The sequence below is a fragment of the Salvelinus fontinalis genome, chromosome 38 (genome assembly GCF_029448725.1).
Source record: "Salvelinus fontinalis isolate EN_2023a chromosome 38, ASM2944872v1, whole genome shotgun sequence".
Taxonomy (NCBI): Eukaryota; Metazoa; Chordata; class Actinopteri; order Salmoniformes; family Salmonidae; genus Salvelinus; species Salvelinus fontinalis.
The window spans coordinates 21,940,792-21,954,217 of record NC_074702.1 but is presented as its reverse complement, the minus strand read 5'-3'; positions in this window follow the sequence as shown (position 1 = coordinate 21,954,217).

The window sequence follows — 13,426 nt, the reverse complement described above, 5'->3', positions numbered from 1 at the left end:
ACTCTTCCTGGAGCTAGCTGCCCAGCCAAACTGAGCAATCGGGGGAGAAGGGCCTTGGTCAGGGAGGTGACTAAGACCACGATGGTCACTCAGACAGAGCTCTAGAGTTCCTCTGTGGAGATGGGATAACCTTCCAGAAGGACAACCATCTCTGCAGCCCTCCTCCAATCAGGCCTTTATGGTAGCGTAACCAGACGGAAGACGTTCCTCAGTAAAAGGAACATGACAGGCCAGTTGGAGTTTGCCAAAAGCCACCCAAAGGCCTCTCGGACCATGAGAAACAAGATTCTCTGGTCTAATGAAACCAAGATTGAACTGTTTGGCCTGAATGCCAAGCGTCATGTGTGGAGGAAACCTGGCACCAACCCTACGGTGAAGCATGGTGGTGGCAGCATCATGCTGTGGGGATGTTTTTCAGCGGCAGGGAATGGGAGACTTTTCAAGATTGAGGCAAAGATGAACAGAGCAAAGTACAGAGAGATCCTTGATGAAAACCTGCTCCAGAGCGCTCAGAACCTCAGACTGAGGGCGAAGGTTCACCTTCCGACAAGACAACAACCCTAAGCACACAGCCTAGACAACGCAGGAGAGGCTTCTGGAAAAGTCTCTGAAAGGCCTTGATCCACACTTAAACAAAGTAGCCTACTGGAGCTTGTTTCAAACAGAATAGCTACATCTATGGACTTTTATGTTTTCTGTCGTGCGTAATGTGAGGTAACCTATATATTTTATTTTACCTTTATATAAGCAGGGAGTCACCATAGGTTATGTATTGGATGACTGTACAATCATTTGGGCTTCATTGGGCTTGGGCTCATAAAATGTATTTAATGTAGAGCTCATAAAATGTCCTTAGTCTATGGCTCATCAGGCAGCATCCGGCTTGAATTTTCATGCCGATCAAAGCTCGAATCAAATCCAGACATACAGTATTTGTATGCTTTAGAATGACACTTCCGGTTTTGGCGGGAAACACTGGGTTACCCAGGAGAAAAGTGATTTATTTTTGGGATAGAGCATTTGTAAAATACCGGGGAAATATTCAATACTAGTCAAGGGGACTGTTTACATGTGTTGATGTGACCTGGGATTGTCCTCTTGGCTGTAAACCTTCTCCATGTTGTTGATGAGGTCCAATAATGCTGTGCTGAAAATGCTTGACTTTGGCTCCACCTGACAGGCCTGTATTGATTAGCGTACACAATTATCCTCAGTGCCTGTTGGGTAATCATGACTGCATTAGCATGGGTGTAGTGGTGGGAGTGAGGAGAGTGTACAGAGTCAAAAGGCCCCACTCACACAGAGGTGAGGCGTTTATTTATTTAATAGGAGTCTACTGCTGTGGTCAAATAAGTAGACGTCCCTTGAAATAACTTATGATGGCTTATCAGAGAGACATCACTTAAACCACTTTGCACCTTAATGAAATAGCTGTCCTTTTAAATGTATGAACCTTATTTTGGTGCTTTTAACTGCAAATAGTTTACTTTGGGAAACTAAAGAGTATATTCAATTGCTTGTATTCAGTTTATTACGCAGAAAGCTGGTTTATCTGACACAAATCAAGCCTACACCTGTGTGACTTGAATCCATATGGGAAGATATTTTTTTCTGTGTCTCGTCTTTGAATTGAGGTGTATGAGAAAGCCCTCTGGCCTCAAATAAAGAAATTTCACCCCTGGATGTTCATGTGAAACAAATTCGATCAGAACACCACCTACACTTTTTCTCCTGATGAGAAAAATCAAACGCCCTGAAATAAGTCACTGTCTGGCAAATTCCAGGACTAGATTGGTCCTTCAACTTTCTACATCGAAGAAAAACTAATAGAATACCGATGTAAGAAAACACCACGTATGATTGACAGAAAAATACATTTTCCAATTACCTTGCATGGTCCCATACCTCCCTTAATCCGCCTGACTGTTGACTTCACAAACCATGTATTTTTCTCCTTCTAAATAGGTTTATATGCTGTCAGCTATTCCATCGTGACCTACCTGCACCCCCCAACCCATTCCACTCCCCACATCCCCCTCCCCTAACAAATATAGCTCCAGTGGAATCATGGAATCGCCTTAATATTACTTCCTATTCCCGACGTGTCCACCCTAGCGACAGCACACTGACAGCTGGCATCAGAATTCATTACATATCTCCCAACGGAACGTCTGAAAGGCTGGGCAGACGCAGTCACCATTTCTTACCAGCGAGACCTGTCAGTGAAATTATCACTGTCACTGAAAAGTTGACAGGGTTTTGCCTGCAAAAAAAGACGATGCTGAGAACATTGATCCAGGTTTCAGGACACGTGTAATGCTGCTTGTCCCGTCCTTGTATTCATACTTTTCCCTCCATCAACCTTTCTTGTGTTTTTCTGTTCATATAGTCCCATTCATCACTGTCACTGGCCTTAAACAAAGAAGGTGGCCTCACTGCACCTGGCTGTCACTATACAGACCACAGCATTGCTGTTTGACAATCCAGACAACAAATATGACCACAGAATAAAGAAATACAGTGGAGTCTTTTCCCACTGTGAACATTTGATTGAGTTCTCAACTAATTTGAATCCAAGCTTTACAATATTAACACACTTTATTTGATTGCACATTATTTGGTGAATGATAAATACTGTAAAATCTCTAACCTCAAAGTTCCTCATTTTCTTTTCACAGTCAGCGCATGTGTGCTTCAACTAAGAGATGTAGGGACGCCAGCCTTCTGAGGGCAAATTCAACCCTGTGATTTTTCTAGAGAGTAGAATACAAGGACTCCATTTATGAATGCCCCCAAGACTCGATGGAAACGATCTGAGGAAGCTCCTCATTAAACTGGATATTAATTTGAGCTTGTTTTATACTCCACCACCAAGGCTTTCATCTTATTTGGCGACAGAAACATCTTGCTGAAGTTGACAGTAAAGAAGTTTTCACTTAAAAGTCAGTGGCATACTATCTTCTGTCAGTATGTATCACAAGGGGATGAGGAAACCAAGGTTAGGTTTTTTCAAGTCAGCTTTGAATTAACTTTGGTATGCTTTGAAGGGCATTAGTACACATCTGATCAGATAAGGGGGTTATTGAAATGACTAATTTGGTCCAGTACCCTATGATGCTTGTTCTTGGATGCAAAATGTTCCTTACAGACTCGCTTAGTGTATTTTAGTCAAGATAGCTTAAAATCATAATTGATAATGTTCCTCTTTGATAAGAATACTATTTATTATTTGTTTGAGAAGAAGAGGGACACATCCTCAAATATCTTGTTTTGGTCTTGTACTTGAGTATGTGCAATAGATCCTCTCAGAATGGTTTCCTTCTGAAAAATGAAAACATTTATTGACCAGATCATTGCTAAGCTCTGTAGAAGCTATACTCAGTGAAATAAAAATGGATGCCAGAACGATGGAAGCGCTTACAGACATATAAGCCAAAAAACTCTCTATCCACAAGACTAGTGTCCATAACTCAGACTCCTCACTATTTCTGCAGTATTTGTTTTTACAGTAGGCCCAGTTTGGCCTCGCTCCCAGAGAGGAGTTGGGAAGGACTAGTTGGCCACAAACCACAGTGCATTTGGAGCCTTTTAAATGGCCCATAAACACTGGTGGAGAAACACAAGGTTTCACCAGCACAGAGAAAAGCAGCCTCTAGTCTCCTTTCTACTAGGGTGAAAACCATTTCATTTTCCTGAAAATTGTAGTATGAAAAATATGACATGTCTCTCATGCTCTCCTTCTTCCTTTATTGCCTTTTCATGAAAGACCCTTTCATGCTGAAAAGAATGTGGGGGGAATTTGCTGTAATAGTATTTAATCTACACCACATAGATACTATAGGATCCATTCTCTGTTAAAAATGCATTATCACCAACACGAACGTGTCGTGCGAGGGTAATTGACAGGCATACCTATTATGAATTAAGGGTGAAATTCTATCAGCTAGGCTATAGGTCTCAAAGGCTTTTTACACTAATACTAACCATATAGTGGCCTCTTATGGCCCCTGTTCAGCATCTGACTCTGGACCCATGCAGGTCTTACAGTAGCTTGCACAACATGATCACACTGACCTTGTCCTCTCTTACCCTCTGGCCTCCTACCACTGCAAAGCAGTAAACCACGTACCATCAAGTCTCCCTCTGAAATGTATTGGTTTACCAGACAGTTTCTCTGTTTCTCTTCTGCATGTTTTGTGATTGATTGGATATTCTCTTCAGGGCTTTCTAAATTGCTTTCCTTTTTTTCTGCCCACAAATCTGACCTCAAGGGTTATTTCAACATTTTCAACTATTGCCTAAAACAAGATCCTATTTCGTGGACCTAGAACATACAGTACATTTAAAATGGACTTGGATAAAATTAGCTTACAGGAAAGTTATTATGTTTAACTAAATTCACTGGCTTGTTCATTAATCCTTTGTGAGCTAGCCATTGAGAAAGCCACAGACTGTGTGTATGTTGTTCCATGGGGAATGTGAAGCATATGCCCATATCCACAGTGCTACACTCTCTGTTCCAGCTACGTGGCCTTTACACTGTGGGGTGAGGAGGCTTGTCGCGCTGGGCTCAGCCACAATAAGGGCTTAGGTCAGTAGAGAGCTATGCTGTATGGTTGGCACGCCTGGTACGTCCGGCACCCGTGGACCGTAGCACACCCCCAGTTGGCAAGGGCGGAGCGGAAGGGTGCCAGTTCAATCCGGCCCGTTCCGGCACAGTAGAGGTCTCGACTCAGCACTTCTGACACTTTCACCCGGAGACAAGAAGCCACCTGTGCTTGTCCGTTTCTGACGAGTCTCCTCTGCCCCTCCCCTCCTTCACCACCCACTCCTCGCCCTTCGTGCCCCCTCTCATTTCTTCCCATGTTCCCTGCCTGTCTCAACCTGTTCACCCTGCACCTGTCCAGACCAGGACATCCCGTCACAGTATCAACCCCCAACACACAACACTTGCTGGCCTCAGACCTGCCAGACAACTGGAAGTCCCCCAGCACAACCAGTCTAAACAGCCTTCAGCCAGTCCAGTCCACACTGATACCTATCACAACACTTAACCACAGCTGCCCTGGAAGCTACACCTATATTTAGACTGTGTCCTCAGATAAACCCAAGGCTTTCTGTTGCAGTCGAGAGCGGACCAAAATCGATTATCCCGACACCAATACCACGACATCAACTATCGATGTCTTTATGGACGGTATGTTGAGTGTCTTGCCTTGTGATGTGGTGAACACCTCTGGGTTTTAACACCTGACAGGGTGATTATTGTTTGTTTTGTTGGTTCTGTGTTGCCCCATTAAAGCCTCTGTGATGGAACGGCTGGTGAGCATAAACAGAGAGGTATTCAGAGCCAGAGGAAACAGGAAGTGACAGGTTGAGTGTTCTCATCATGGCCCGTTATCCTTGTGTTAAACAGAGGCCGTTCTCAACTTGGCTCTGAAGATGATAGGCGCAGTAAAACAGGCTCTCCCTCTGCACTGAAATCCTGAATGCAGAGATATACGTCCTGCCCAGTTGTGGATGATGAAGTGAAATGGATGATGAAATTGGTTTCCACTTCCAGCTCAGTGGGTAGCTCGTCTAGCAGCTACGTGGTTATAGCTCTTGAGGAATACCACCATTTCTAAATTCTTGACATAAAAAAAGAGTGGGTATATAAACTTAACGTGAAGTTCACTGAGTCATGTAAATGGCTTATGTGACTTGCAGGATGTGAAGCAAGGGAATGATATCATTATTATCTTAAAAGTTAAGATCTACAAGTAACAAAGCTGAAAGCTCCTAAACCCATGTGTGGTGATTCTGCAAGACTCTAGGCTGCAAGGAGTGAAGAAAGATAAAATCCTGCTAAAGCATTCAACTACTGTTCACTTTGTTCCAGTGTCTGAGAAAGGCGGTGTGACCTGGATTTTAAAGTCATTGTTGAAATGAGCAAGATCAAACAGAACGGGGAGTGTACTGTGACAATAGACAATTTTTCCACTTCCTTACACATCTTCAGGTGTTTGTACATTCTAATTAAATTGCTTAACTCAGCAGTACGTGTACCTAACCTCACTTAACACGCCATACACTCCCTCGCTCTGCCTTTCATGACCTTTTATGCCGCCCACCGCTCATCGGTTGAATCGGCTCAAAGTCGCCCCTATTAAAATGCACTCCTGCCTGGAAATGGGGCTTCATTTTCCTAGCTTTACAGCCGCCCACCTGGTTATGCTGACGCCGGCGCTTTGAGGCCGACCCAACGATGGCTCACCCGGACACTCAATTAGTCCCGTAACAGCGCCACTTCCACAGAGCTAACGATTCGGAACCTCTTCCCATCCTTCCCCGAGACATCATTCCTTCTTTCTTTTTTTCCCCAAACTAATTTTTTCCTTCATTTGCACAGCCTAAGGATCATTACTGTCTTTGGAAGATTGAGGAGATGACAGTTTGGAGAAATGCTGATTTTCTTTTCAGGCAGTAACATTTTAGTCTTTGTCATTTTAAATGAGTTGGGCTATTTCCGGATTCTCTACAGTTCCATCAGGTAAAAAGCCAGAGAATGAGAGAGGGGATCGTGAAGACCAGAAGCACTGCCTAAGAATTGATCATGAAGCCTTAGCTCATTGGTTTTTTAACTTGTTTTTGTGAAGAATGAATGTATATTGTCCATTGTGCATAGTGCGATCCTGCTGATAACACAGAGGTGTGTATCATGTAATTACTCATTTCTCACTTTCACAAATAAATCTGTCATTCATCTGCTAATGGATATTACATACAGTAGATTGCCCCCAAAGTACAAGAACACAAAATAAAGATGGGCCACAGAACAGGAATCTTTGTGTGATGAAGAATCCTCACCAATAGGAATTCTGTCTGAGAGGCAGATAGTTCATGTTGTATTTAATTTCTGTTTTCACACCAAATGTATCTGCTCTCTGCCTCGTTAATTCAAATGATGTGATATATCATAGAATCCTGTTGTGGCAATCAAAAGGTTGATTACTCATGGTAATTAACAGCAAAGTATATGTTTTAAAAGCGCTTGTGATCCCCTTAATTTACATTGTAAACAGAGCAGGATCAAGTCAAAAGCATCCAGACATTACTAGCTCCACATCACCACTAAAGATGAGAGTACAGTGATTTCTACATAGATTTTTATGGAAGAGAAGCAAATATGCTGTAATAACTTAGAGAGAGCGCGTGCAAGCGATTGGGACTCTGATCTTTTTTAGTGGTCTGCTCTACAGTTGTATAGAGTGAGACAGCTCTGCTGCAGAGCTGCCAAGAGCATAGAGGCCACAACTCTCCCAGACTTCAGGAAATTAAACACTTGTCAAACTTCCTGTACAGTACATGGAGGATATTTTCCAGGCACAGAAGCCACTTTCAGGGCTGCTGTTGTGAATCAAATTTACAGAGCAGCAAAATCCATGTTCGACAGGATCTAGACAATGATCAATAAACATTTGAGATGTTTATTTACTGCTTTATACATGAATGGCGTCTGACTAAAGGTCCTTTTTGGATTATGTACATGAGATGTATAATATTATACTGCCCTCTTGTGGATAGAAACGTAGCAACCATTAATCCATTTGTGACTTCCTTCCATGCCCTTATATGAGCTCTTTGATGGACAAATGTCATGTTAACTAACTATTGCATGAACTATCAATAATGAATTCTCTTTATTTTGACATTCGTGTTCAAGGGTTTACTTACATTTTTTTCACTACACATTCAATAGGCCACATGTTTACTGACAGATCAACACCATCCAACAACATAGCATATTATTACAATACACACATGAAATCAGTCAGCCTACTGAGACGTGGAGGTAGGTATGTTTCCAAATAGAATATATGTTCATCACACCTAGTCCATTCAGGCCCCAAAGCCACAGTCCATTCAGGCCCCAAAGCCACAGTCCATTCAGGCCCCAAAGCCACAGTCCATTCAGGCCCCAAAGCCACTAAACGTCATTCTAGTAAATAGACCTTTCATTAATACATTTAAATGTCATCAACACATTTCTCCTTGTCAAACTTGAAAATATGTCTCAAGAGTGTTGCTAAGTGGGACACGTGCATTGTAGGTATTATTCTTGGTTCAAAGTCAAACTAATGCTTAATAATGTCTGAGCGGACTCTGACTATTACACTCCTCTCCAAATTACATTATTGAGGTTATTCCTACTGGGATTTTTGTCTAAGAAATACAGGGAATAGATTTGTTGAAGTGAGCACAAAGCTATTAATTAATTGAGGCTGGGGAGAACACACAGACGAGTCTACATGGAATGGAGAGGAACTATTGGTGTCAGACAAAGTATGTCTTAGCTGGAAATGCCTAAAGAAATGCAGGGATTTGATTGATTGATTTCATTACTATAGTGTCACATCTTCAGGATGCCCAACCCACATGGGCTTATAAAACACTGCATCTGCAGTAGCAAAGAAAGTAATAATATACTGTATATGCACGCATGCATACACGTTCTGTCACGACTTCCGCCGAAGTCGGCCCTTCTCCTTGTTCGGGTGGTGTTCGGCGGTCGACGTCACCGGCTTTCTAGTCACCATCGATCCATTTTTCAGTTTTGTCTGTATTATACACACCTGGTTTCAATTCCCCCATCATGTTCCCTATTTAACCCTCTGGCTTTCATTTCTGTTTTGTCCGTGATTGTTTGTGCGTTAGGTGTTGTAGTTGATACGTGTATGTATCTGTTTATTTTCCATTTGTGGAATTGTGCATTTATTTGAGTAAAACACTGTGGTTTTCGCTCAACACTGTGTCCTGCGTTTGACTCCAAATATTCTCCGCACACAATCCTGACACGTTCACTATATTTACAAAAGTATGCGGACCCCTTCAAATTAGTATATTTGGACATTTCAGCAACACCCGTTGATGTCAGGTGTATAAAATCGAACACACAGCTGAACAGGACAGAATGGGACCGCCAAGTGCTGAAGGGCATAGAGCATTAAAATCGACTGTCCTCGGTTGCAACACTCACTACCGAGTTCCAAACTGCCTCTGGAAGAAACTTCAGCACAAGAATTGAAATGTTCATCGGGAGCTTCATGAAATGGGTTTCCATGGCCGAGCAGCGGACACAAGCTTAACACATGCTCAATGCCAAGCGTAGACATGAGGGGTGTAAAGCTCGCTGCCATTGGACTCTGGAGCAGTGGAAACACATTCTCCGGAGTGATGAATCAAGCTTCACCATCTGGCAGTCTGACAGACGAATCTGGGTTTGGCAGATGCAAGGAGAATGCTACCCGCCCGAATGCATAGTGCCAAATGTAAAGTTTGGTGGAGGAGGATTAATGGTCTGGGCTGTTTTTTATGGTTCGAGTGAAGAGAAATCTTAATGCTACAGCATACAATGACATTCTAGATGATTCTGTGCTTCCAACTTTGTGGAAACAGTTTGGAGAAGGCCCTTTGCTGTTTCAGCATGACAATGCCCCTGTGCACAAAGCGAGGTCCATACAGAAATGGTTTGTCAAGATCGGTGTGGAAAAACTTGACTGGCCTGCACAGAGCCGTGGCCTCAACCCCATCAAACAAGTTTGTAATGAATTGGAACGCCAACTGCGAGCCAGGCCTATCCAACATCATTGCACGACCTCACTAAAGCTCTTGCTGAATGGAAGCAAGTCCCTGCAGCAGTGTTCCAATATCTAGTAGAAAGCCTTCCCAGAAGAATGGAGGCTGTTATAGCAGCAAAGGGGACCAACTCCATATTAATGCCCGTGATTTTGGAATGAGATGTTTGACGAGCAGGTGTCCATATACTTTTGGTCAGGTAGTATACATACATTCATACAAAAATAATGAAAGGAAATCAATTTCAGCCCACTAGTTAAAAGAAATATATATAATAATTTGTAATGTTATTCAGAGGCTGTGCCTGATGAATAGTTGAGAAAAATCGTGATTTCACATGAGAGGATATGTGTGTTTTTGTCGAGTCGGCATTTATGTGTGTGGACGTGTTTAACTATACAAAAATAATAAACAAACAAAAATTTGACCAACTGAGGGACATTTTGTTAGTACCCACAATGTCAAAGGCTACTTCTAAGGGGTTTAGGGTTAAGGTTAGAATTAGGGTTATGGCTAGGAACTAGGGTTAGTTTTAGGGTTAGGGTACGGGTTAGGTTTGGGGTTAGGGAAAATAGGATTTTGATTGGGACTGAATTGTGTGTCCCCACAAGATTAGTTGTACAAGAGTGTGTGTGGATGTGTTTAATTATACAAAAATAGTAAACAAATGAAAATTTGACCAACTGGGGACATTTTGTTAGTCCCCACAAGGTCAAATGTTACTTCTGGGGGTTTAGGGTTAAGGTTGGAATTAGGGTTAAGGTTAGGTTTTTGGGTTAAGGTTACAGTTAGGGTTAGGGGTTAGGGAAAATAGGATTTAGAATGGGACTGAATTGTGTGTCCCCACAAGGTTAGTTGTGTGTCTCACAGGAGGTTGGTGGCACCTTTTTTTGGCACTTTGGTACTATTTTCACATGTACAGTGCCTTGCAAAAATATTCACCCCCCTTGGCGTTTTTCCTATTTTATTGCATTACAACCTGTAATTTAAATTGATTTTTATTTGGATTTCATGTAATGGACATACACAAAATCGTACAAATTGGTAAAGTGAAATGAAAAAAAGAACTTGTTTCAAAAAATTTGAAATTATTTCAAACTGAAAAGTGGTGCGTGCATATGTATTCACCCCCTTTGCTATGAATCCCCTAAATACGATCTGGTGCAACCGATTACCTTCAGAAGTTACATAATTAGTTAAATAAAGTCCACATGTGTGCAATCTATGTGTCACATAATCTGTCACATGATCTCAGTATATATACACCTGTTCTGAAAGGTCTCAGAGTCTGCAACCAAGCAAGCGGCACTATGAAGACCAAGGAGCACTTCAAACAGGTCAGCGACAAAGTTGTGGAGAAGTACAGATCAGGGTTGGGTTATAAAAAAATATCAGAACCTTTGAACATCCCACGGAGCACCATTATATCCATTATTTTTAAAAATGGAAAGAATATGGCACCACAACAAACCTGCCAAGAGAGGGCTGTCCACCAAAACTCAGGGACCAGGCAAGGAGGGCATTAATCAGAGGCAACAAAGAGACCAAAGATAACCCTGAAGGAGCTGCAAAGCTCCACAGCGGAGATTGGAGTATCTGTCCATAGAACCACTTTAAGCCGTGCACTCCACAGAGCTGGGCTTTATGGAAGAGTGGCCAGAAAAAAAGCAAGCAAACATGTTTGGTGTTTGCCAAAAGGCATGTGGGAGACTCCCCAAACATATGTAAGAAGGTACTCTGGTCAGATGAGACTAACATTTAGCTTTTTGGCCATCAAGGAAAACGCTGTGTCTGATGCAAACCCAACACCTCTCATCACCCCGAGAAGACCATCCCCACAGAGAAGCATGGTGGTGAGCATGGTGGTGGCCGCATCATGCTGTTGGGATGTTTTTCATCAGCAGGGACTGGGAAACTGGTCAGAATTGAAGGAATGATGGATGGTGCTAAATACAGGGAAATTCTTGAGGGAAACCTGTTTCAGTCTTCCAGAGATTTGAGACTGGGACGGAGGTTCACCTTCCAGTAGGACAATAACCCTAAGCATACTGCTAAAGCAACACTCAAGTGGTTTAAGGGGAAACATTTACATGTATTGGAATGGCCTAGTCAAAGCCCAGACCTCAATCCAATTGAGAATCTGTGGTATGACTAAAAGATTGCTGTACACCAGTGGAACCCATCTAACTTGAAGGAGCTGGAGCAGTTTTGCCTTGAAGAATGGACAAAAATCCCAGTGGCTAGATGTGCCAAGCTTATAGAGACATAGCCCAAGATACTTGCAGCTGTAATTGCTGCAAAAAGTGGCTCTACAAAGTATTGACTTTGGGGGGGTGAATAGTTATGCACGCTCAAGTTTTCAGTTTTTTTCTTATTTCTTGCTTGCTTCACAATAAAAAATATTTTGCATCTTCAAAGTGGTAGGCATGTTGTGTAAATCAAATTATAAAACCCCCCCAAAATCTATTTTAATTCCAGGTTGTAAGGCAACAAAATAGGAAAAGTGGTGTGAATACTTTCGCAAGCCACTGTATGTGGTGAATTTTCTAAACTCCACACTGGTAACACTTGTTACGCAGCCATTCTGAACCTTTCATTCAAAACCTTTCATTGTGCATCCATTTAGTTTGTATACATCTTTCACCACACAACCATTGATCCAGAATATAAGTTTACTGTGAAATATAATGAGTACATTGGTTTAATCACCGAAACATATTGATATCTTCGCTTTTTTGTTGATTATAGTACATGACTATCACGTTTCAGGTAAGACCCAGATGCAGACAACGTCGAAGTAACAACAGTTTATTAACAGAACAGGGGCAAGCAAAAGACGGGTCAAAGGCAGGCAGAGGTCAGTAATCCAGATAGGTGGGGCAAAGGTACAGGACGGCAGGCAGGCTGAATGGTCAACACCGGGAAACCTAGGAATCAGGAACAATCGAGAGACAGGAGCAGAGGGAAAAACGCTGTTAGGCTTGATGAAACAAAACAAACTGGCAACAGACAAACGGAGAACACAGGTGTAAATACACAGGATAATGGGGAAGATGGGTGACACCTGGAGGGGTGTGGAGACAATCACAAAGATAGGTAAAACAGACTAGGGTGTGACAATGACAGTTTTTCAATACACTACTGTGACGACTCTCCCACTCTGTCTGCCGTATTCCCTCTTTGTTCTTGTTTCCTTATTAGGATGTCGGTGGGCGAAGTTGGGAGGGTCGTCAGCTACATGGGAAACACCTGGGCCCAGTGTGTCCCAGGATAAATACACCACTTCTCCATTCATGGAGGAGACTCTCTCCATGCAGACACCTTTATAGATTTTGTTGTGTTTCTTGGTGGTTTTTTGGTTGTTTACTTTAGCATCTTTCAACACCCTGCATTATCACATTCATACATGCAAAACACTCACTTACACTACTGATTACTGATTACACACACCATTGTATATTATACCTAGTTACTTTACTTAATAAATATATACACTGCTCAAAAAAATAAAGGGAACACTTAAACAACACAATGTAACTCCAAGTCAATCACACTTCTGTGAAATCAAACTGTCCACTTAGGAAGCAGCACTGATTGACAATAAATTGCACATGCTGTTGTGCAAATGGAATAGATAAAAGGTGGAAATTATAGGCAATTAGCAAGACATCCCCAATAATGGAATGGTTCTGCAGGTGGTGACCACAGACCACTTCTCAGTTCCTATGCTTCCTGGCTGATGTTTTGGTCACTTTTGAATGCTGGCGGTGCTTTCACTCTAGTGGTAGCATGAGACGGAGTCTACAAC